Below are 25,289 nucleotides of genomic sequence, written 5' to 3'. Positions count from 1 at the left end.
CCCACCACATTTCTCTTGCCTCCCATGCCTGTCGCTACCATCTCTTCAATATTCACAAAATCCATTCCTCTCTCCCCTTCCATGTCACCAAACTCTTAATCTCTTCCCTCATCTTCTCTCCTCTCTTCTACTGCTCCACTCTCCTCTTTGGCTTCACTGCCTCCTATCTGGCTCTCTCAAATCCCTCTATCACTCTGCCATCCGTACACTTTGCCTTCTCTCTCCTCATGACTCCATTTTTTCTTCGCTCTCTCATCTTGGCTGGCTTCCTTTACACACTTAACTTAAATTCAACTTCCTTTGTCTCGTCTTTAAATCTCTTCATGATCTCACCCCTCCCTGCCTTTCCTCTCTCCTTTTATTCTACTCTCTCCCCCTCTGATCTGCTGAGCTCTTCCTTCTTACTGTTCCTCCACCCCTTGCGCCCCTTCCCGCTTTCGATCCTTCCAGCTCCTTGCCCCTCTACACTGGAACTCTCTCCCTCTCTCAATCCGCTCCATTTCCTCATACACCTCCTTCCGCTCCTCCTTGAAATCTCACCTTCTCCTCTCCCTGTCCTGTTAACATCTTCTCTTCTCTCTTCCTCTGTTCTTTTTCTCTTTTACTGTCCTAGGCACATTTTTTGTCTACTGTTTTGATGGTTTGTCTCATGTTTTGCATTTAAGCTTCCACTTATTCCATGTATCCAGTTGTTAGCGCTTTGGAGTAAAGCGCTCTATACATTTAATAAATACAAATGTATTGTTTGATATAGCTAACCATTTTATTAAGCATGATGCGAAAAAACGCTATATTCCCACAAAAGATGCACATGCTTTAAATTACAGAAAGCAAAACTGTGATTTTAGGTTTTTGAAAATAGTTGGCCTTCTATCTCCCTGGTCATGTCATGGCTGTGGGGCATACATTGTCTAGGGCATGAAAAACAATCCTGGCCGACCACCTGCAGTTCAGCCTTTCAGAATATCCCTATGGTTGCTGCTGCATGTGTAGAGTGAAATCCACCCCCACAACCATATTCCCTCAGGTCCCACTGGCATAGCCTACTTTCTAGGGGGGGGGGCAGAGGGAGGCCTCTTGGGGGGTGGGGGGGGGCAGGAACCCCTGCTAGAGCCGGGCCTGTCACTGTGGACCAGTAAATAGGCTGTGCGACTCCCTTGCGGGCAGCGAAGGCCCACCCTGGAGGGTATTATGCCATTAGCACCTACGGTTATTTACAAAAAAAATCTAATGTTTTTTCCCCACCTCCCTGGGTGTGCCGAAGTCTGTTTTCAGTGTTAATTATGTCAAGTAGTTCATATTGAGAACCGATTTCAAATGTGAGAAAAGGGCAAAAGAGAAGCATCAGTAAGTGTGTATTTTTTTTTTTTTGTAAAAAAAAAGGCATTAACATTCACGGTTTTGGATGTGGAGGGAGGTGGCCGGGTGGAATGTGGGGGCAGCGCAAGCTGCTTCGAATGTGGGCGTGTGCTGATTAATACAGCCAGCATTTGGAGACGGCCTATTGGCTGAGCACCCTTTTCAGGCTGCTAATGCTGAATTCGGAACTCTTCACAGTATAAAACGGCTGCTTCCGACTTTTCTTTTCGAGGCTCTATGGTTCCTTGAGTGGAGTTTACTAATTGCCTGTGGATGCATCGGACTCGTGAGTCAGGTGACTATAGTGCCTCCAGATTTCCATTGTGCAAGCGGAGGAAATGTTGGGCCTACATATGTGGAATCTATTGTTTCTCCCACCTCTTGTTTCCTCTGCTTTGTAAACTGTGGATTAGGCAGGGATTCAGGTGGATGGAAAATTGTCCTGAACGCTTCCCCGCCTCCTCAAGAACTTGAAGGAAGAAAACGCAGACTTCTCCAACAAACACCATCGTCCCTCATTACTGCTTTATTGGAGGGATGGAATTTTGGCCTTTGTTTCTTTTCAGTACTTTATGCATCGTTCATGTTTAACAGTAAATGCATGAGTTTTCTTTCTATTTAAGTAGGGTTGTTAGATTTAATAGGACCCCACTCAATCACTTCCTAAAGGAATCATTATTCTCGGGCTTTTAATGGAACGTGGGTGCTTTCCGACTCGAAGAAGACATTGTTTGCCCCTTGTGCGTGACTTTTCAAGCTAGATATTTGCAGGAATTCTTCTCTACTGCCCATACTGACTGCTGGCCGTCCTCCCTCCAACGGTCAATATGCATCCATATCAGTGTGAAAAAAAGTGAAATGGCAACGGCAAAGATCTGGTCGACTTTGAATATTGTCCCAAATGGAAGTTCATTCAATTAAAAAGGCTGTATACATATGGCAATACATGTCAATTTACACACATTTTAAAACGTGCATTGCATACTCTCCCAAGACTCAACTAATTTAAAACCGCGCTGTAGGTGGAATTTTTCCAGAGATGCCATTGCAGCCGCTCCTAGACTGGTGCAGACCAGTTCTCCGAGCGCACTATGAAGAAACAGAGCTGTAATTCTGTACTAAACGGAAGCACCCGTTGACATACCTTGAGAGGGTTTGGCAGATGTTTTGAGGCAGTAGTTTGAAATGAAACCTGTTCTCTTCCAGTGCACGTCAGATAAATGGAAACACATGGATACAACCTACAGCTGGGAGCGCAGCACTCTATTCCCACTGGACGCTCCCAAACTGATGTTTTGTTCCCCACCGCTCAGGTTGTGTTTCTGATGTTTCCGTAATAGCAGTTCCTGTAGGTCAACATCCACAAGTGAGATGAGCTGATATGAGCTTGCCCACAAATATATATATAACATAAAATAACATTTTAAAAGTTTAAATATAGGTTTAGGGAAATCATCTGCAAAAGGTAACGCATTAAAGCAAATAACACAGAGAAAAAAGAGGAAAACGAGTTTTGACAGTACATGGTATGGAAATTTGGGGATGCCCCCCCTATTTATGGAAAAAAATGACAGGATCGTCTTTAAGTTTCAAATGAATGCCTTTTTAAAGACTACAACTAGAGTCAACATAGGAAATTGACCTTGGAAAGGCTAATCTCTTTTTATGGATTCTCACGTTTACATGTTGACCTTTGGACATGGAACCGTCCGGGTGAGCACCCAGTGCTTCCGTCTGTGACAAATCTATGGACAGTTGCAGTAGTCTATTGTGAAGCCCGTGTTGGCTCTTGCGATAGAAGCTCAGTGCTCTTCCAAAAAAGCAATTATAATTCGAATACAGGCATTTTTGGGTTCCGTTAAGCTTGGTCAAGTTAAGCCCATCGATCCCATTCTGCCCGAACGTTGCTGAGTGTCAGATGAACAGATGCCTGTCCTTTGCATGGCTCCAGTCTCCTAGGGCACTTGGTGTGAGGGGTACATCTGTAACCTCTGAGGAATCCTGCAATATTCCTTCAGAGGACTGCCTAGGTCCAGGAGTGATGGATCAGATTCATCCATGGGTAGAGCTGAACGATACTCCTACGTCCCGTCCCCTTTCCTCCATACTTGTTGGACATTCCGTCCTTCAGGACGGGACCGGAGCACTTTTGTCAAAAAGCATCAAAAATGAAATTTGTTGTCCTTCTATGGTTACACGGGGTACCGCACACGGTTGTAACCTCGCCCTCCTGAGCTCCGCCTCGCCCTTCAGTCTTTTCTCTGCGCAGTCGGGGCTGGATGCACTTGCATCACCAGGAAATCTTTTCTTTGTTCCCCTTGTCCTTCTTTCCTGCTCTGGTTCTGTGGTCGATTAGTCCAAAGTCTATGCCGGAGCGCGTGTTCTTCACGCGAACAGCGCTTTGCTAGGACAGATCCCTATTCTCTCTGCTTGGAGTGTCTGTGCCCGGACCATCGTTGGGATTCATGTTTCTACTGCGACTCCCTCTCCGTCCGGGCACTCCAGCATCATCTTCTTTGGTGGGAGGAGGTCTTTCAGCATGTTCCTCCACCTCATTTTCTGCTTTTCATCGAAAAAAAGAAGAGACGCCCAGTAAGTGCCTTACTTTTCTGGGCTCCCCGGCCTGGAGACCCCTTCCTGGGGTCTTCCAGGTCCGGGAGGGGCTTGAACAGCTCTGTTACCAGGGTTTTCCCTGAGGTGCCTCGCAGGCCTAATAGGCGCAACCAGTGCTCCAGATAAGATTTTGAGGTGGGAGTATTTTACTCCTTCTCTAAGGTCTGGCCATTTGATCTGTCCTGTATATATTTAAATGTTGAAATCACAAAAACCTAGCCAATTACATAGTAAAGCAAACATGAATTGTATTGTGTGTTTTGAGGTTTGATAGCAGAATTGTCATTTGATATTTAATGAATCCTCATTTTCTGGAGCTATTACTACCTAATGGTATGCCAATGTTATAATAAAACAGTGCAGAGCGGCAATGACCCCATGCTAAATTCTACATCTAATCTAATGGTCAAATGTTTTTTCATATAGCGCTTTTGGCCAAGCACTGTAAATAGAACATATTTATCACAATTATTACCATATCAAAGTCGGTACTCCTTTATCGACCGCGAAAGGATGAAAGGCTGAGTTGGACTTGCCGGAATTCAAGCCTGCAACCTACAGATCACACAGATTGCAGCAATGAGTGCTCAACCAGCTGAGCTATCTTATTGGCCAACATCCTTCAGAGGTCGGTTAATGGAGTACAGACTAAGGTATAATAACCACAGTACCTAGATCTTGGACAAACCATTTATGAAGCACTATATGAAGTTAAATACCTATCTGGATTATCACAGGGACAGGTTTTGCTGAGTTTCTATTTCAATTACAAATGTGACTTTCATTTGTTTGTTTTTGAACAGCTCTTGCACTTCCTGGAGAGTCAGGTCTTGGATGTTTTAATTGGAGTCTTGAAGATTTGAGAGGCTAGAAAACCTGTGATTGGTGTAATGACAATCACTCACCCTTGAGCAAATCCTCTGCTGCCACTGACCATTTATAGTAATGTACCCCATTGACTGCAAGGTTGAATGGATGTAATATAGACTGTGCATAGTCATCATTTTACACACTTATAATTAGAGTGTAAATTAAATTATCAGTGTAAACATGGTCTGCCTCTGCATGATTATGCACATAGCACCAGAAGTATGAAAAATACAATTGTGCAATATTGGTTTGCTTTCACTGGAAAAAAAGCATAATTTGTTACAACATATTAATTCTCAATTGCAACTTAGTTTTCAATCTTATTAATTATACAATCCTAAAATTCTAGGAAATGCACAGTGCTTCTAAAGCCGAATGGAAAGAAACCATTTCTTTTATCAATGAGTGCAGTTTCTTTTTTTGAAAGGCTTCTGAGAAATACATTCTGTTTCAGAGGTGGCTTGCAATTACATTCATGTAGATAGAAACTAGGAGGCTTCTTTTGATTTTATCAAGTAACCTGACCTTTGCACTACCCTCTGCTCTAAACCTGTGTGTAAATGTACCTAGGAAAATAATAAAGCTGTCGTATTTGCAAGATTTTCATGCGTAAAAAGGCCTTGTGCACCCACCTTATCTGGAGGCCTGGGTGCACCAGAGTGTTCTCCAAGGGTTCCCACGACGGACCTGCCAAAACCAGACCACGTTCCGAGGTTCATCTGTCAGGTGCTAAACTTCAGCCCAGTTCATCTGTGGCTTTGGATACCGGAGTTCGCTCCGAGGTCTCCGTTTCTGGAGCTTTCTATACAGACACTAGGGTATGCCCTGAGGTCTCCCTTTCTGGAGCTTTCTGTACTGAGCCCTGGCTTGAGGCCCCTCTCGAGGGAGCTACATGTACCGGGCTAAAACCTGATGTTCCTCTTTTTGAGGCTAAGGTCTGTACCAACAAAACCGTGAGACTGCTCTGAAGGTCTTGTCTGTGAGGTGGATCCCTCAGCACTCCGGCGCTCAGGGACGCAGTGATACTGGTTCTGTCGAGGGGGCAAAGAGGGTGGTCATAAACCGTAACTCCTCCATTACCGGCTCGGCCGAGGTTCCTCCTCTGGAGGCTAATTTTGGGGCGACCTCCAAGATGTCCAGTAAGTATCCGAGACCCCCCAGTACCATCTCCGCCGAGGATCCTTGTGTCAAGGCTAAGGTGTTGCTTAGGTCCCCTGACCAGCATGAGGAGGCAGTTGCCTCATCTACACATGTGACGCAGTTCTCTTCAGGCGTCAACAAAATGGCGTCCTCAACCATCATGGTCCACAGCGGTCATTTTGGATTCTTCCCTTACACCTATGCTCTCGACGTTTCACTGCTGGGAACCTTCTTTTTGGGGCTGAGCAGGTGTTTGCAGCTCAGGTGGACAGTAAAAATATGTTCTGCCCTTCTTATGACTGGCGCACTCAGATGCTGCTGCCTCATACTGTCTCGCTTCCTCCAGCTTCTGCTCCACTGTTCAATGTGGACCCGGTCGGTGGTGGGCCTTCTTGGCAACCATCCTCATTGGGTTTGTGGGGGTATTCCCCATATGAATGGCCTCTGCCTACCCTAGAGCCTAAACCTTCATCAGAGGATGCATTTTTCGGGAAATTTCAGAGACTCATGCACTCTGACCCCATGAAGGAGTATTTTAAGGGTCTTTCCAAGGAAATCTACCCTGAACCTCCTGTTCCACTTTTCACCCTGACGATTCCGACAGCCACTGCGGTGGTGCCACCTCTTCCCTTTGGCCTGCCTCCAGCTCTTCCTCCCCTACCTCCGCTGTCTCCTGTAGAGAAGACACCGGCAGAGCGGGATAGCACTTTAAAACCTGAGAAGGTCCCGCCGTCTGCTTCCGAGTCACCAGATGACCCTCAAACAGATCAGGATAGTGATGAGCAGCCCTGCTCTGTCAGAGCATTCCATGACCGGGTCCTGGATATGATGGCCCTCCTTGACATTCCAGTACCTGAGGTCCCTGCTCCACAGGAGGGGGTGCTTTTGGGAGTGTTCACCCTGTCACCACAAGAGCGCCCTGGCCTTTTCCTCCAGAAGGACGTTTTGGCTGAGGCCCGTAAATTCTGGGATAAGCCCCACACCGAGCTATACAGGCTTCACACCTCTGATGAGATTGCCTTGGCGGCTTGTCATCTCCCTCCCTCGACGGTGGCAGCTGTAGCCACGCTTCAATCCAAGCCGGCCTCTGCGACATCGGCGGCTGCGGCTCAGATTCTTTCCAAGGAAGACCAGATTCTGGACGCCTTGGGCAAGAAAGTCTTTCCCAACTCAGCACTCCAACTTTGTCAAGCAAATACCGAGCTCTTTCTGGCAGCAGCTAATCAGAGGCTGTGGAAGGAGTTGGCCGGTTTTCAGGAGTGTATCCCAGTGGACAGGCTATATGACTTTAAGGCCGGTTTGTCAGACGCCAGGGTGTTGGCGCAAGATCTGCTGGAAGCTGCGGCACACCAGGTAGATACCTCAGCTCGAGGCCTTATGGTGGGAATTGACACCTCCCACCAGGCATGGCTCCATGTGGTGAAGTTTTCGAAGGAGGTGCAAGATAAAGTTCTGTACCTTTCCATCGATGGCAAGGAATTGTTTCATTTTTCTACGGATGAGGAGCTTACAAAGACTAAGGCGAGCACCCAAACTGCCAAATCTTTGTCGGTCCTGGCAAAGGCCCCAGCTAAGGCCCTATGCACAGAGGTCAGGGCCTCAGTCTCGATCCTTCTCTGGCTTCAGGGGGTTTCAGGACCGCCAGGCACGCAAAATTGATGCTCTCGTTGGTGACACCCATAGAAAACAACTGCAGGGTGGTCGGTTTTTCTCTTGGCCATCAGCCTCCTCTCCAGGGACAGGTAGTCTCCCTGCCGACAAATCTGCAGAATATTTTTTGTCAGTCTGGAGGCATGGAAGACCATCACCAAAGACCAGTGGGTTTTGTCCATAGCTCGGGCGGGCTTTCGCTTGCCCCTCTCCCCTACCCTCCCCTTCCAACCCTCCCTTCCAACAGATAGGTACACCCTCCCTCCCTCAGAGCCGGGGTACAGAAACTTCTAGACCTCGGGGGGGGGGGTTTAGGGGGAGGGTAGAGCCTGTTCTCCTTGGGGAGCAAGGGGAGGGCTTCTTCTCTTGTCTGTTCAGTGCCCAAACCCAACCAGGCTGGCCTGTGCACTATTTTTCGATCTTTCCCAGTTCAATCTTTCTCTTCCCTAAGAGAAATTGAAGATGATCACACCATGCCAAATAAAGTCCTCTCTTTGGAAAGGCGACTGGCTCAGTGTAGTGGACCTTCAGGACGCGTATATGCACATACTGATATGGAGGCCACATTGGAAATATCTGTGGAGGAGAACATTTCCAGTTCTGTGTAATCCTGTTTGGTCTCAGCTCGGCACTGCGTGTCTTTATGAAGATGTCGGCCATTGCAGCTTTCCTTTGGCTACAGGGTGCTCATGTATATCTGTATTTGGATGACTGGCTCCTGTGCAGCCCTTGTCCACTGCGGCTTCGAACAATCTACAGTCTCTCCTCCAGCTCCTGTTCCATCTTGGGTTGTCGGTGAGCTGGTGGAAATCTTCCATGACGGTCTCCCAAGACCTGATTTTCCTCGGTTTCCATTGGAATACGTCGATTACAGGGTGTACTTAATGGCAGACATGATTGCATATCTATTTGCCACGTGTCAGCTCTTCCTCCAGTCAGTGCACATGACGGCTTTGTGGTTTCAAAAGCTTCTGCGCCTCATTGCTTCATGTGTACTTGTTCTTCCTCTCGCACAGCTGAAAATGAGGCATACTCTGCTAGCTCTTCGGAGCTCCTGGTGTCAGGCCTTGGACTCAGATTCCAAGATGATCCCAGTTCCATCCTGCATGACGATGGATCTGCTATGGTGGTTTTCGACCAACAATCTCTCTGTAGGGGCCTCCTTCCAGGAGCCCTGCCCACAAGTGACGATTACCACGGACGACTCCCTTCTGGGGCGTGACGCTAGATCATCTCCAGGTGTTCCATGTATGGACTTTGCAGGACAGGTAGTTTCATATAAATCATTTGGAACTCCTGGCTGTTTTTCTGGTGCTGAAAGCTTTTCAACCGTCCATCAAAAAACAGGGCGGTCGGCATCCGCACGGACAACTAGGTGACAATGTTTTGTATTAACAAGCCGGGTGGCACTAAATCACCTCCCCTTATGAACCTCGCCATTCAGATTTGGGAATGGGCCATCCAGCACAGTATTTGGCTACTGGCGGTACACATTCCGGGTCACGTCAATGTGACTGCAGACTCACTCAGCCGGCAGACCGTGGCCAGCTACAAGTGGGAACTGAACACGGAGGTCCTCTCCACCATTTTTCACCAATGGGGCACTGCAGAAGTGGACCTCTTTGCCACCTTTACGAACAAGAAACTTTCTCTTTATGCATCCAGGAACGGTCTCGGCGTCTCCTCCCTAGGGGACGCTCTTGAGATTCCGTGGCACAACATGAAGGCCTATGCTTCCCCGCCACTATCTCTGATTCAGGAATACATCGAATTGCACTCTCCTGTGCATAGCTCCTTGGTGGCCAGCCAGATTCTGGTTCTCAGAACTTCAGCATCTGTCGGTTTTTTCTCTGATCAGACTGCCGTGGATTCCCAACCTGCTTCACCTGTGCGATCATCAGATGTGGCACCCCTCCCCACAATCATTCAGCTTGGTGGCCTGGTGCCTGAATTCAAATCCTTAGCACAGTTTAACGTGTCCTAGGACAATATGCGCATTATCCAAGCAGCCAAGAAACTCTCTATGAGGTCTCAGTATTAGAGCAAGTGGCTCCGTTTTTGCCACTGGTGTTTGGCGAAGCAGCTGGACCCCAGACATGCTACGATTAACACTGTCCTTTCGTTCATATCTCATCTGGCAGCTTCGGGCATTCATGTCTTGTCTTGTAGGATTTACTTGTCGGCTATTGCCGCCTACCTGTCCACTGACATCTGTTCCTTTTCATTGACGAACCCAGTCATTAAAAGGCACTTTGCAGGTCTATTACATCTTTTTCCACCGGTACGTAATCCTCATCCAAAATGGGATTTGAATGTGGTCCTCACCGCCTTATGCCATAAACCATTTCAACCTATGGCTACGGCTGATCTCAAATACCTTTCATGGAAGGTCGCATTTTTGATTGCAGTGACTTCGGCAAGGCGAGTAAGCGAGCTTCAAGCTTTGTCTGTGGAACATCCGTTCCTCACCTTCCATGAGGTAACGGTTGTGCTCCACACTCATCCTTCTTTCCCACCTAAAGTAGTGACTGATTTTCATTTAAATCAATCTATCTCATTGCCAGTCTTTTTCCCGAATCCGGCCTCAGGTGCCGAGAGAGTCTTACACAATTTAGATATCAGGTGAGCCCAGAAGTTCTATCTTGACAGAACAACCAAACTCTGGGGCTGCTCACAACTCTGTTACATTCGGAGACCCGAAAGGGCAACCCGCTTCAAAGGCTACCATCTCCCGATGGAATTCCTCCTGCATTTCAGAAGCGTATACCATACAGGGCCTTCAACCTACGAAGGGAATTCATGCCCATCTTGTACGTGGCAAAGCGGCTGCTGCTGCCTTCCAGAAGTATGTCCCCTGGGAAACCATTGCCAAGGTGTCTACGTCTTCCCCATCAGCTTTTTGTAAACATTACTGCTTGGACCTGAACTCCAGGGACGATGCCCAATTCGACCAGGCTGTCCTTAAAAACATATTTCAGTAAGGAGTTTCCTTCCCCCCGTATTGCCTGTTAGGAGTGCTTGGGAATCTCCCACAAGTATGGAGGAAAGGGGACGGGACGTAGTAGTATAACAAAGTTACTCACCGTAGTGACTACCTTACTCCTAGTCCATAGTCCCCTTTTCTCCATACGCCCGCCTGCCGTCCCCTCTAATAAGTATCCTCTATTATTACTTAAATGGTCGCAGACCTGGCGATAGAAAAGGACTGAAGGACGATGTGCGGGGCGGAGCTCAGGAGGGCGGGGTTACTGCCGCGTGCGGTACACCGCGTAAAAATAGAAGGACAAACATTTTCATTTTTGATGCTTTTTGACAAAAGTGCTCCGGTCCCATCCCGAAGGACGGAATGTCCCACAAGTATGGAGGAAAGGGGACTATGGACTAGGAGTAAGGTAGTCACTACGGTGAGTAACTGTTCTTCTTGCTGCACCATTCCTTTGAGTGGGAATGCTGCAAATGATAGTTCCCCTGAAGCTGCTTATGTGGCATGTTGGCACCATAGTAATTACCATACAATTACATTCCAGCACAGGGGTAGGCAACCTGTCGCTCTCCAGATGTTTTCGGCTGCAACTCCCTTGATCCCTCCTCATTGACAAAGCTGGTTAGCCACACCCTGTGCAGCGCTCTGCTGCTCTCGAGCTAGGTCTGCCCTTTAAACAATCAAATAAAAATAAAACCCTGTATAAGAGGTTCTATGTGATATGGTCGCCCAAACCCTGTATAAGAGGTTCTATGTGATATGGTCACTGCAAAAATCCTGCGACTGAAAAGACTGCATTTTCATTTCAATGCATTTATATGAGGGGGCAGACCGCCAGACCCCCCACATACTCCCCTTACAATAAATTATTATCCTAACACCTCCACACCCCCCACATATATATGCATTGAAAAGTGCAAAAGAAAATGACCAAAATGTGGTGTTTTTGGCCGCAGGGGTTTTGGCGGCGACCAGATCACTGGACACCATCTAGGACTGGTGAGTGTTGTAAGAAGCTGGAAAGAGGCAAGGTGCCTACGCCTTTTCTACCATAAGTCTTCCATTAGTGACTAGTGTTATGTAGTGCAAGCCACAAATTGACCCGTTTTCAGATGCTTTACTAATGCTTGTTTTTGCTATCTTAATGATGTGGTCCTTTGTTTAATGAACTCAAAGGCATAATCAGCTATGATCTACAGCTTACAACTTAACTTGTAAGAAAATCAGAAAGTTAAGCACAGACTTGAGACTGCACTTAGCCATCCCTTCTGCCAACTTGACACTCGCCTAAGTAACGGGGGTTGTTTAAAGAAAAAATGGAAAACATTAAGGGAATGTCTAACAGAATAAATTATTCCCGAGATGGATCGGCTGAGAAGTACTGATCTCTAGGTGTAGAGATCACTGATGCAAAGTCGTGAAGAACACCTGATCTGGCTGCCGGGCAACCAGAAAAGGAACACTGTAAGGTCCCAAATGAAAGACGAACAGGCTAACCCGGAAAAAGACAGAAATGCCAGCGAGTATAAGGAATGCGATGCGTGAACCATAATATATTTGTCATGCTGTTCCCCAGCTGGTACTTTATATACAGTTGAGGGATCCAGAGGCACTTTTTTCAAATCAAATAATATCTTGGCCATCTTGGATTGGTCTCCTGCATCTGATGTACCGGGGGTGGCCAACATCCTGAAGCAGGCAGATCAGGAGAGCTAGTCTCTGCTACTCAATGGCAGTCACCTTGCACTGATGATCTGTGCCACTGAGGGAGGTCAGGTGTCCTGACCTCCAGCTGACAGTGGGAACTGCAAATCCTGGTTGTACAGCAGAGACCATCATTCTGTCAGAGAAGATCCTATGTCACCAAGCATGGAAGCACCAATGGCGTCCCTCTAGGTGTAATGTATCCTCGCAATCACGCTGGTCACTCCATCAGCATAGCTCAAACATGAAAACACCAAGAAAGTCGCTACCTGGGCTTTGCGGTTATGGCAGTATCGATGCCACAGATAAACTCCTGCAGATTCTAAGCCGGTTAAAAACACTCAACTACCAGAACCCTGAACAGCCTCAGGAAACTACTTTCTGAGAAGGGTTCGCTGGCTTCCAGTGAATGCCTGGATCCATTTTGAGGCACCAATGCTAGAATATCAAGTGGTCTTAATAAATGCCCCATTGAACCACATGACTAGGGTTAAGATTTTGAATTCAACACAAGCATTTGGCACCAGTATGAAACACTTTGTTATTACTCCCAAGTATAAAGTGGCTGGGGTTGGTGGAAAATAGTTACTGTGCAGCTCCCTTTCGGAGCACATCTGTACCATGGATCACCATTTCAACTAGAGAAACGGCATTTTTATCTCAAAGCACTACCATCTTTAAGTTGAATCCTGGTTCAAACTTCAGGGCTATAAAGTGAGAGAAAAAAGCGTTTTGAATTAGATTTTTTTTCTAATGTTATATGGCATTTGTATAGCGCCTACTGTCATTGGTATGGCCCGAAGCGCTCTGGGGTTGAATGCCCCTCAGAGGACCATGGTCCGAGATTTGAACGAAGGAATCTAGAATACGTGTGTGTAATTTTAGCCAGCATGTAGGCAAGTAGGGAGTGGCTAGGTCCCTGATAGCAGCGCATGGAAATCCGATGAGAGGATGATGGGTGCTTTGACGGGCAATCAGGAGAGTAGGAGAGTCAAGGAGACCGATTATGTGTACAGCTGGACCAAATTGTTTTGTGGGACTCCGCTGCATTCTATTGGAAGTGGTGATGTGTGTTTGGGTCGGTGACATTGAGCAATGATTATTGCAGATATAGGCGGTTGGGTAGCTGTGGCCCTTGTGAAGGCATCATGAAGCAAGACACAGACAACAGAGTCAAAGTTCGGACAAAAATGTTTTGGTAACTCGTATGTCAGGATGGTTGAAGACCTAACTTGCCCTATCCTAAGGTGGGATTTCCCTACCTAAAGAAACTAAGGAAAGTCTGAGTCAGAAAGTTCAACTTAAAAGTCTGTCTGTGTCCAAAACCTATACTTGACCTCACAACTAAAGCTAGACAATGTGTAGGGATGTCAGTAATTAAATAAATAGTGTTCCAAATGAAGTTCCGAGCTTCTTTCAGCACTGGGCTTACTTTTCAGCTCCCTCGTCCTTGACATTACCACCAAATGATGGGGCCTGCAGGTTAGGGCCCCCTGGGGGCAAATGGCTGATCTGCCCGCAGGGAAGGAAGGAAAAGGAAAATAAAAACAAAAAGGGAGATTTGGGTGGGGGTGAGGAGGCCACTAGCCACCAGGGATTTATTTTACGGAAAAGGGGAGTGACCCTCTCGCCCTCACCCCAAGGGGAAATGGGGGCACCCCGTGAAGCCCTCCCTGGGGGCAGATATCTGCTCCTAGGAAGGGACACCTCACCTCAGGGAGGAGTGCATGACAGCCCCCCCCTTATCTGCCCCCAGGGAGGGCTACATGAGATGCGCCGTCCCTCCATTTGGGGGGTGGAGAGGTGCACCCCCCTTCACATTACAAAATTCACCGGCAGTTTAGGGTGCCCCTCAGCCCCCCCTAAAGTGCAGCCTGCCATTTTCAATGTTTTTCTTTGTTTACCCAACTCCCCTTGGCACAGATGGGCACACTAGTGTGTCATTCTGCCCCCAGGGTGCTCAAACCTTACTGCCCCACCCACTGGGGGGCCTGTCTCATGCTTTTTGGGGTACCTCATGCAGCCGTTCGTAGGAGCACCAGGAAGGCCTGCATGAGGTGCCCCCCATCCATTTGGGGTGGGGGGCCACCGAAAAACGTGGGACAGGTCCCCCAGTAGGTGGGGTAGAAAGGTTTGGGTGCCCTGGGGGCAGAATGGCACACTATTGTGCCTATCTGCGCCAAGGGGAGTTGGGTAAACAAAGCAAAAAAGTGAAAATGGTAGATAGCATTTTAGGGGGGCTGTGGGGCACCCCAAAGCGCCAGGGAATTTTGTAATGGGGAAGGGGTGGTGGCCTCCCTCCCTCCCCCCACCCACAATGGAGTGTGGGCCATGTCATGCAGCCCTCTCTGGGGCAGATATCTGAGAGGTGCACCCCCCCCTTCACATTACAAAATTCCCGGCGGTTTAGGGTGCCCCTCAGCCCCCCTAAAGTGCAGTCTGCCATTTTAAATTTTTTTCTTTTGTTTACCAAAGCTGCCTTGGTGCAGATGGGCTCATTGGTGTGCCAATCTGCCCTCAGGGCGCCCAAACCCTACTGCCTCATCCATTGGGATGCCTGTCTGAAGGTTTGGGGTGTGCCTCTCCCCCACCCCAAATGGAATGTGGGAGGGCACCTCATGCAGCCCTCCCTGGGGGCAGATTTCTGCCCCTGGGAACAGTCAAATGTGTTTTCATGGGGGGGGGTGAGGTTCAGTAGACCACCAGGGATGGATTGCAAGGGGAGGCCATGATTGGAAAGTATGAGTGTAGATTTGTTTTTGCTGGGATGACCGTAGGTAACAAATGTTTTTTGTTTCGTTTACAGCTTTTTCTACGCGAGCAGCTGCAACGTAATGCGAGTACTACTTTTTTATTATTCTATGGGTAGGGCCCACTGTCGGCGGGGTGAGTGAGACTGGGGCTGGATTGTTGGTTGTCTGGGTGGGAATGGGCCGACTGGGGAGATATTTTGGTAAGATGGGACACAATTGCGGGGGCAGGCCACAAATTGCCCCCATGCAAGCAGAACATTAGGTTTTTGCGTGGAAGCAGATGTCTCCCATGTGGGTTGTCGGTCTGCAAGCCTAGGCTGCACCTCTGGCTGTGCTACGTTACAGATGTCACCTCAGAGGAGGAATGGGGATCCTGCTGGGGCTCCCTGCAGCTGCCGCTGTGCTTAGGGAACGGTACACCCACATGGTACATGGATGTCCAAGGCCGAGGACATCACCTCCACCCGTCCTAATACATTCTGGGGAGATTTGCGCAAGTCAGATCTCTGTGTATTCCCACAGGTGTCCTCTTTTGGGAAATGTATGGGGGTCCCTGTTTTCCTTGCTGGCTTCGACACCCTAGGGCCAAATATTTAGGTTGCCCACTTGAACAAAATGTGCTGTGCCGAAATAAAGGCTTGGGGTTACCAGTGGGTTGGCATTTTCCTTTTACGCCCCGGTAGGTGCACCCACACATGTGAGGTACCGTTTTCGTCGGGACACCTGTCAGAACGCGGGAAGGCAGGCCATGTGTTGTTGGTGGCGTGTTTCGATGGGTGAGCCTAGTGAAATTTGCGGAAATTGGGGTTTTTTTTGCCACATTTCGGACTTTGCTGGGGTTTCTTGGTAATAAATTCTGGGCCGATTTGCGCAAGTCAGACCTCTGCGGATTCCCACAGCTGTCCTCTTTCAGAAATGCATGGGGTTCCCTGTTTTCCTTGGTGGCTTGGACACTGTAGGCCCATATCTGTATGGTGTGCCCTTCTGAAAAAATCGTGAAATTCAGCTGTTGGAAAAGACTTGGGTTTAGCCATGTGTTAGGCTTTCCCCTTGGCGCCCAGGTAGGTGCACCCACACATGTGAGGTACTGTTTTCATCGGGACACGTGTGGGAACGTGGGAAGATATGACATTTGTTGTGTTTGCGTGCTTTTCATAACCTTTCAACCCATTTGCTAGTGGCCTTTGTCACCCAACCCTTTAATTTCCCAAATGTGTCCTACATTTAGTCGCTGCTTTAGGCACGATACACTTTTGTAACCTGCACAGGTCACCTACCCTTAAAAAGGTCTGCCTGTGCTCTTTCAAAAATGTATGCTTGCCGTTCCTCACCACATTGTTTTTCCTAATTTACACATGCTAAGTACGTCTGTTCAGGCCGTAAGGATAAAACTCCTGTGTACCATGGCTCAGTGTTTGGCTTGTGGTATTGCTTGTTTTGTGAAACACTACAAAGAATGTGTGATTTCCTAACTGCAAGAGTCGGTGGGGAATGTAGCAGAGCTTTGTTTTTCTCAAAATTCATATAAGCCATTGCCGTACCAAGCCAACCATGTCCACCACATACCTTTTTCCGGTCCTTTTCACACTTTCCCCCAAACTATGGAATTATCCCCTACCTAGTTGTTGCCTCACTTGCACAAATCACCCCTTCCTAAACTTGGGATTTTGTCTTCTTTTCAGAAATGTATGCCTTTCTGTCCTCCAATTTGGCTTTCCTACCCTTTTCTTCCACTCCATCCACGCATGTCCAATTGGCAAAAATGGCCAAAATCGCCTACATCTCACAAAACGGTTGATAACCACATCAAAATAATTTTTTTTTATTTCCACTCAACCTGTTCTTGAAAGCCAGGAAATTGGGGAATTCAGCACAGCAACCATTTGTTCCTAGCTCTTACAAGAAAAAAACCACAGGCTTCTTTATACATCATTTTATTGCCATATTTCTGAAAATAAAACGAAAATATTCCCCCTTTTTGGTTATTTTCTCTCACCCCCCTACAGCAACCTAGGATTCCTGTGTGGCGTTACGACTGCCTACATGTGGGGGAAACAAAGAGGCCAAATTTGGCCGAGATATCTCATGTAACAAAAATGTTACAAGGCATTGAATGGCGACATTCCGAAATCCCCAAAAAAGGCCTTGGCACTGAGGGGCAAAACCCATGGTACTTAAAGGGTTAACCATGTTCAAGGCAGTTCCACAAAACCTTGGGGTCCCCTTCCCCAAGTTCAAGGCAGTTCCACAAAACCTTGGGGTTCCCTTCCCCAAGTTCCAGGAAGTCAACTTGTACTTGTACTTATTCTCAATCTTTCAATATTCAGAAGCAGCTCCAGGCTTGTTTTAAACTCCTTGTGGTTTCTTAATAGTTCAATCAGATTGCTTTCTCTTGTTTCACTTCAGCAATTTCTTTAGCTTTCACAGTTTGGGTTCCCTGGTCTAAGCACAGTTGTCGGACCACACAGTCCACCCATTACAGGCCGCACTACCAGGAACCCTAGGCTCTCTAGCCCACAGGGTTATTCTGTATTTGTACCTGTGCGCTTGTTCACACTCACTGGGCTTCTCTTTGTCAGCCTCTTGGCTTTGCCACAATGTGTTCTTTCCTTTCCCAGTCTTTTGGCCTTCACAAAGTATTTTCATATATAGTTTACTTTGTGGTGGTTTGGTTCCTTCCCCACCTTGCTTTCATGCTCACTCGCAATCGTCAATACTTTCTTTCCTTTGAGCTTCATACGACTCGTGCTTTGCTTTCATTAGGCAGTATTTGAATTTCACACACACTTGTCATCAAGGCACATCGTTGCCAAAACCTTCCTTTAGTTCGTTATTCAATTGTTTCACTTTTCACTCTGCCGCTTGCATATTATATTGTCCTTATATTTTCCTTTCAACCCGTTGCTTTGTTTTAAATTTCTACTGCGTATGCTTTCTCATTCCTTCTGCTTCCAATTCTACTTTTTCACACAGCCCCAGGAGCTCCCCGGTTTGAGTGCTCTTCCCACTAGGCTCATTGATCCCTGGCGGCTCCTCCGGGCAGCTGTGTGTTCGGTGACCGCTCCGGCGGAACGGTTATCTTCACACGTGATGACCGCTCGCACTTCACTTTATCTTCAGCTCTCTCTCTGCAGATGCTGTCGGACCCCTTCCTTTCTTCGGTGTTCGCAGCTCCTACTGCACACCTCCGACCATCGAGGCTCCCACACCTGTGTCCTTCTAGCATCCGGCTTGGCCCTGGACACCATGGTTCCTTGGGGTAGTCTGCTGGCGTTTTGGTTTTCCCACAGGGCCAACCTCGGCTGCCTCCTTGCACACAGGATTCCCTGTTGTCCTCTTTGCTGCTGGTCTCCTCCTTTCTTATACACCTGCAACTACTTGACAGGTTGCAGGTGTGAGTCCCAAATTGGAATTGCTTGGTTGCTGAAACAGTTGGGACATGCCTGACCTTTACAATACTCTGCAGGCCTCTTCTAGAGTGGTGAAATGACTTACTAGCGTTCACTACTCATAGTTGCCTCTTCCTCGTCCCAGTACTATAGTGGGTTGAAGGAGGGAACATGTGGGGAGATGTGTTGCAATAGCCCACAAAGGCTGGTGGGGTGGATGGGGGTTAGATTGGTCTTCATAAGAGAAAGGGGGATACCATGTATTATTAACCTTTCTCTCTTTTACCCTCTTTCTGTGGTTTTTGGATTCATATTTTTCTGATGTTACCCTGGCTAGAGGAAAAGGGGTAACAATACCCCATGAATGCGCCTGGGATTACAGGTTCATCATGCAAGGGGAAGTACTGAGTCTCCCTCAGGGGCGTCCTCTCCCCAATCCCCAAGGACCTTCCACCCAGGTGATCCTCCCTCACTTCTCCACCCCCAGGGTCTGGATCCAAAAGCGATGGCCTTTCCCTGGCCACCTGAAAAGAGGACCCGTGGGGAGTAGATGTGAGGATACCCTCCAGTTTCTCACACCTTGGAGGGATACACCTAAATTCCATTATGATGGAGTGCTAGACGTACCAGCAAGTCAAGGCTAACATCTAGTTACAAGGTATTGCGGAGCTTGTTTTAATGTCTGATTGGAATGTTTTCTGTGGGGGGGGGGGGCTAGGTACCACCTTGTCGACTCATTGGGTGCCCCTGCATTGCTGTCGGGGGTGGGGGGGAGGTGTGGGGGATAATTCAGCCATGATAGGGACTAGGTCAGGCCGGATGCAGAAGGGAAAAGCCAGGTTTTGAGAGCCTTTCAAGGTGATCCTCTATGTGGTGGCTGGTCACTGGGCTTGAGTGGTGGGTGCTTGGACTGAGAAAGATGAGCCCCCTATTCCAGTGGATTTCCCCCCTGGAATAACGAGGAGTGCTACACCTGATCACAAGTTTCTGTTGTCCTGTAGCACGTGAGTTTATGTTGCAGGTATTCTGGTCCTGTGTTGTGGAGCGCTCGGTGGGTGACGCACATTGCCTCACCGTCACCCAATTGGCAGCCAGTGAAGGACACAGAGGGAGGTTGTGATGTGTTTTCTAGGGCAAGAAGGAGCCTTAGTGTTTTGTAACCATTGGATTTTTTTTTTGTTGTGAAGTGGGGGCCCCCTGGTTTAGTGCGTTACCATAGTTGAAGCATGAAAGGACAATAGCTATGATCGGCGCGACTCTGTGGGATGGTCAGATGGGGAAAGATGCGATGTAGACTGCGCATGTGTATGTAGCAGCTTTTTGTCACTGAATTGATGTGGCAGTGTCAGGTGCGAGTCCACATTGCAGCCAAGGTTTTTTACTGTGTTGGAGGTGGAAGGCCTACAGAGAGTGGCCTTGAGCAAGGTGGAACACGACAAGGAGCAGTTCTTCCGGGGTGAAGGTGAACCCACTGGAGCAGGATGACTGATCGAGGGACCAGAGCGAGGACCGGGGAAACCCTGAACATCCCTGCAGGAGGTCGTTACCCCGGGAAACTGTGAAGGATACGTGGTGAAAGCCAAAACCCAGACATGAAGCCTGCATTGTGTTTCAAGAACGGCAGAGTTGAGGAGGCAAGGCCAAGCCTGTTGTGTTAACCTTAACTCGTGAATCAAAGCCACAGAGAACAGAAAGGAATGCACACAACACGCGAGTTAGCGAAAGACATAAAAGGCCGGTTTGAGTCAAGGAAAGATTGAAGCTGTAACAGTGTATCACCGAATAGAAGGTTGCGCGGGTGCTGATGAGATGCGAAGGAAAGCAAACCTGTAGTGAACTTTAAAGTCACCGGTAACTGTAAAGCCAGTGATGCAGAGTAGCGGAGTGGTCCGGCGAAAGGAAATGGCCCACTCGAAAGTCTCTGCAAAATGTTTGTCCTTTTGTTTTAAAGCGACAAAGTGGATGAACTATGAAATGCGCAACAGTCAAGATTAACCCTGACGAAAGGGAAAGTTAAAAGGTGATCACTTTAAGAGAAAGGTTTCTTTGAACTTTTCTGATTGTGTTGTGGAACTACCCAGACCAAGAGACACTGGGGCATCAGGGAGAGCTGAAGTGAAAGTCGAAGTGGTCCTGCAGAGGTTTGTGGAAAAGCCTCACACATTCAGAAGTCTTTGACATCAGTGAAAGGTCCGAGCCTGACTAAGGGAGACCTAGAACATGAAGTAAGTTAGGGGAAGGGAACCCCCTAACGAATGTGAAAAAAGCTTGGGGAAGGGAGCCCCTGCAAGTGCTGTGATGCGAGGTCCAAGCCAGACAGTGGGAGCCCTATGTGAATCCTGTTGAACCGTGAAATAACTTTTTGGTGCACTTAAGTGACTGTAACGTGGAAGGCCAAGCGGGCCTCGACCAATGTTTTGAGCTACCTTTTTTTTGATAACCGGAGCCAGAGTGCGCCACCCGGTCTACGGGGGCTGCCTTACTCTATGCTGTCCAACATGGGGAGGAGAGCTGACTCGGCCATCTTGATTCTTTATTTATTATACTGACTTTCCTTTGCATAGACATTCCCTTTTACACTCGTTTTGTATAAGAGATAGGTCAGGCATTTGTTTTTTTTTAGTTTATGCCATTTTGATTTGATATAAACAGACTAGGACTGTGTTTTTCGTATTATTTGATGGTAGAGACTACTCCCATCATAGCTATAGGGCAAAGTAGTTTTTCCAAACCCTAATAATTTAAAAAGATTTTGAAACTTGTACCTCTTGTGTCAGTGCCATACTTGTGATACCATGCTTCCCTTAAAGTCTAACTAGTTCCAGTGAGTACATGGGTGGTGACATGCCGGGCACTCAGTGAGTAGGGTGTGGTTATGAAAGGGAAAGTGGATGACTGATATATTGTGCGTTGGGTGTGGAACCAATAGTCATGAGCGTGCATAGTTACATATTTACACTAGTAAGCATCCGGTTGGGGTGGGTCACAGGGCGTGCAGGTTGATACTGACAATGTCCCACCCCTTGCGCTGGAAAGTGAGGTCAGAATGACCCTGGCAGCTGGGGGAGGCCACCCGCTCCATGATATTAGCACCAGAGAAAACGTACATGGGATCCCCAAAGGCCTTTCCCATCCTAACCCACGGAATGAGGCTGTTCGCAATAACCCCAGACAGTAGTTGCCCCAGAGCTACAGATCGTGAAGTGTACACTACAATTTGTGGGTTCGGTCTGTGATCACGGAGTAATGGGGGAGAAGGACATGCACGCCCACATGTTCTGTGACTAAGGCTACGGGTGGGATTGTGAGCTTTCCCCGCAGCCGCAGTATATCAAGGAGAGTCTCTCTCACACGCGGACAAGCCATCCACATGGCAATGGGGAGAAAACTATGGAGGGATCAGGTGACTGCCATGATGAAGCCGTCTGATTTAAAAATAGCTGCTACACCATTTATAGACCAGGTCATGGAGCCACAGTCTGCACACTCACTCATCGGACTTCAGTTGCTGCGGGTGGGTGGGAGAAGGAACCAAGACCCACCATCCAGTCTGACATCGGAGGCAATAAATCTGCAGAGGTAATTCCAGTGAGGGCCTCATTAAAGTCAGAGCCCAGGTGTAAAACCCTGCTGGGACTGGCAGTATATGGTGGAGTTTAGGGGAACAGGCAAGTCCACCAAGGACACTAAATGCTTGCTCAAAAAAGTCCCATCCAAGGATAGCTGGGAGACATATTTCAGACTCTGGTGACACAATAATGCAAAGTAAATGGAGTGGGATTACCTTCATTGTGAGACTGAGCCAAGGAGACTGGTCATGGTGTTGAGAAATAAGGTCTTCTCTGGTCAACCCAACCACCCAGGGGGAGATCTGAGCCAAGAGGAGAAAATGAGAAGGCCAACACCCCGAAAGGGTTTCTGAGAACGGTTTCTGAGAACCATGACCAAACAGTGGGGCTTCCCTGAGGAATGGACCCCAAAGACCTCAATCATTTGAGTACTGAAAAGGAGCATGTGCTGGGCTCACAGGGCGCCTAAGGACCAGAACCAGTGGCTGTGACAAGTAGACCGCATCCTGACAACCTCATCCCTTAGCTAGGGGAGAACAATGACTGCACTCTGAAAATGTACCACGGGAGCAGATTTAACCCCATCTGAAAGCCAAGTGACCACTGCCCAGGAGAACATGTGCTTGCTAACAACTTCCAGGAGAAGGGGCTTCTAGGTTCCTTAAACCCTTGAGAACTGAGAATGACCAATACTTTCAACAGAAAGTCTACCCTGACCTGGACCTGAAATATGTCAAGACCCTTGGGCTCAGGAACACAGTCCTACCAAGAGACTGTTTTTTGACCCATACAAACTTGCCTTTCACCTGTTTTTGTTCTCCTTGAACCCCCCTCTTCTTCTTTTAAGGTGAAGTATTCCTCTTTGGTTTTCTGTTATTCCAACCCCTGTGGATTTTTTACCCACGTATTTATTGCTTTTTTCACAACCGTGAGAGACAAACCATGGAACATAAATAAACAACCAACCATCTATGTCCCCAATGTCTCCCTCCCACCCCTGTCCAACCAGACCCACGTGTTGGACCTCTCGAGCATCCAACTATTGTGTCATCTCCATGGGCTGCAGATTCTCGCCCAGTATTGGCCCCCTCTGGTAGTTTGGTTTTCCCAACCTCTGAGCTTTGGATAAAAAATGGGAGTATCGGTCATCTCTTGATTCTCTAGTCCATGACAATAACTGTTTATATATCAACAGTTTCAAGCATCAGATTGAGGAGAGGAGAAAGATTATTGGGACGGACATGCTTATTGGGAAGGACATGCAGGGGATAAAGAGTGTGAGCCTTCACTGGCTTGCAGGTGGAGCTTGTGCCTCTTCTGCAAAACCTCCATTGATTGTATTGTTTTGATGCCAGGTGGTAGACCCTTCTAATGGTCTGGGGAGCAGTAGAGTGTAAGAGCGGAAGCAGGAGGCGGTGTAGGGACAGTGTAGGACAGAGGGGTTGTTAAGGCTGTAAGATATGAGAGCATGAGTATGAGAGTCGAGCAGGATAGACACAGCCAAGGAGAGGGGAGTGGCTGGACTATAGATACATTTAAAGATAAGTAGTAGAAACTTGAAAAGGGAGCGAATTTTATTTATTTTTTTTTTTACATGGAGAGCCACTCAGCATGGCGACGGCACGCCGGTGTGAGGGGGTTCGATAAAACATTGGTAAGTTATTGAGGGTGTGTGAAGAAAAGTGGATCATTTTGTTGCGTGGGAGAGAAAGGGTAGCGGCGAAGGCTCAGCAATAGGTTGGAGCAGTAGTGAAGTTTACTAAGAGGTAGTGTGATTGCACTGAGGACCACGTTCTGCTGAGCGGTGTCATCGCACCAGGTGTGACTCCTGCCCTGCATCTGAGAAGACTCTGCCATCTGCCCCACAAAGTGTAGGATATGCCTCCATGTTTAATAGTAAGGCTTTTCAGCTAGACAGCCTTTCTATTTGGTAAACGCTTGGCATGTTCTTGTCTGTCCATTTTGATCAAACATCCACCCTATACTCCAGAACACAACTCCGAGATGTTTATGATGTAGTAATCTAGTGCTTTACACCATCTCACCTGCTCACTGTTGATGTGTCCTTTGGCGGCTGTATGCAGGTATTTGACACTATAAATCTGAAATTCTCAGAATACTTCGTTTGGCAGGCTCATTTGCACACACCCTCCTTTCATGCTGGCAGTGAGCAAAAAATGTAGTCTTAAACTCTTGAGCATTTTTGCCCCCTACAATACCACAAATAAACCGCTGCCCTTTGGGTTTTTATATATATCCTATTGTGTAGGTGATGTGTGCCCCAGGAATATCTAGGCGAAATTTGAAAAGTTCCTGGCCTAGGAGTTCATTGGAAGGGTGAAGGTCAAACCTTTTAAGGTGCACACAATGAATGCTTTTTTTTGTGGTGATTTCTCTGGAGAAAAAAAATCAGAGCATTCCTGGGGTGAAGTAGTCATCTAATTGTTCCATGGGCGTGTGCAGGCTGCTTAAATATTTGCACTCCGTGACATGCTAAAATGAGGTGTGATAAACGCATCTAATTATGCAATGGTGCTGCCAAATGTGCTGAGGATTGGTTACCCGATTGCAGAATTTCCCTGACGGCAGCCCCACACATTTTCATGAGTCATGCCAGTTGCAATTGGAGATGCCTTTGAGAAATGATCAAAGGGTAAATTATTGTATAGCATATTGGTGTACAGAGACACTAACCGAGCAAAGCAAATGCCAAGTGTGATGCTTTTACGTAGTGGAGAGCGGGCGGGGGGGTGGGTTGGCTTCTGATGACTAAATGCTCTGCCCCTGTAACATTGTTAAGTAAAAAGAACTGCGTTTTTCTCAATTTGGATTTCCCCAGGAGTAGCAGACTAGCATGATGTCCGGGTACTGCGGTTCTATTGGGGGTACATTTCTCTTTAATCTGACTGGTCAGGCCCTGATGCAGACCTTGTGAAGGAGAAGTAACCTTTATATCCGAAGCGGTTGAGTCAGCTACGTACCAATCCAGGACAAAGCAAGTCAGGGTTATCCCATTCGATGGAGCTCCCACCTCAGTACCCTGTCTACATTATTAGCTCCGATAGAATATGTGCAGGTCCCCAACCTGGCACCCCCCCCCCCCCCCCACCATAGAATTGTAGGCATTTCCTAGTTTGTAGTTCTAATCTTCATAGGCTACTCCTGACGCGCAGTTGTGGGGCGGTTTTCACTGCCTCAGTGAGTCATGAACGCTGGGGACTGGTCATGGCGAGTCTACCTCCTACCTCTTCTCCTCTCC

At 47.7% G+C, this 25,289-nt stretch overlaps 1 protein-coding gene across 5 annotated transcripts in view; it reads left to right on the top strand.

Moving 5' to 3' along the window:
• Positions 1-25,289, top strand: part of RNF144B (ring finger protein 144B) — a 511,196-nt gene that overhangs the window by 109,122 nt on the left and 376,785 nt on the right. Inside the window, exon 2 of one of the 5 annotated variants that reach the window (XM_069613582.1) lies at positions 15,126-15,159. The exons of 3 other annotated variants lie outside the window; for them this stretch is intronic. The gene's annotated coding sequence lies outside the window, so the exon portion shown is untranslated. The remainder of the gene's footprint in view (positions 1-15,125; positions 15,160-25,289) is intronic. One more of the 5 variants, XM_069613579.1, reaches the window with a different exon arrangement.

This window comes from Ambystoma mexicanum, chromosome 5p, assembly GCF_040938575.1.
Source record: "Ambystoma mexicanum isolate Mex_15411 chromosome 5p, UKY_AmexF1_1, whole genome shotgun sequence".
NCBI lineage: Eukaryota > Metazoa > Chordata > Amphibia > Caudata > Ambystomatidae > Ambystoma > Ambystoma mexicanum.
The sequence above is the reverse complement of the archived record's forward strand: the minus strand, read 5'-3'. Positions and strand labels throughout refer to the sequence as shown.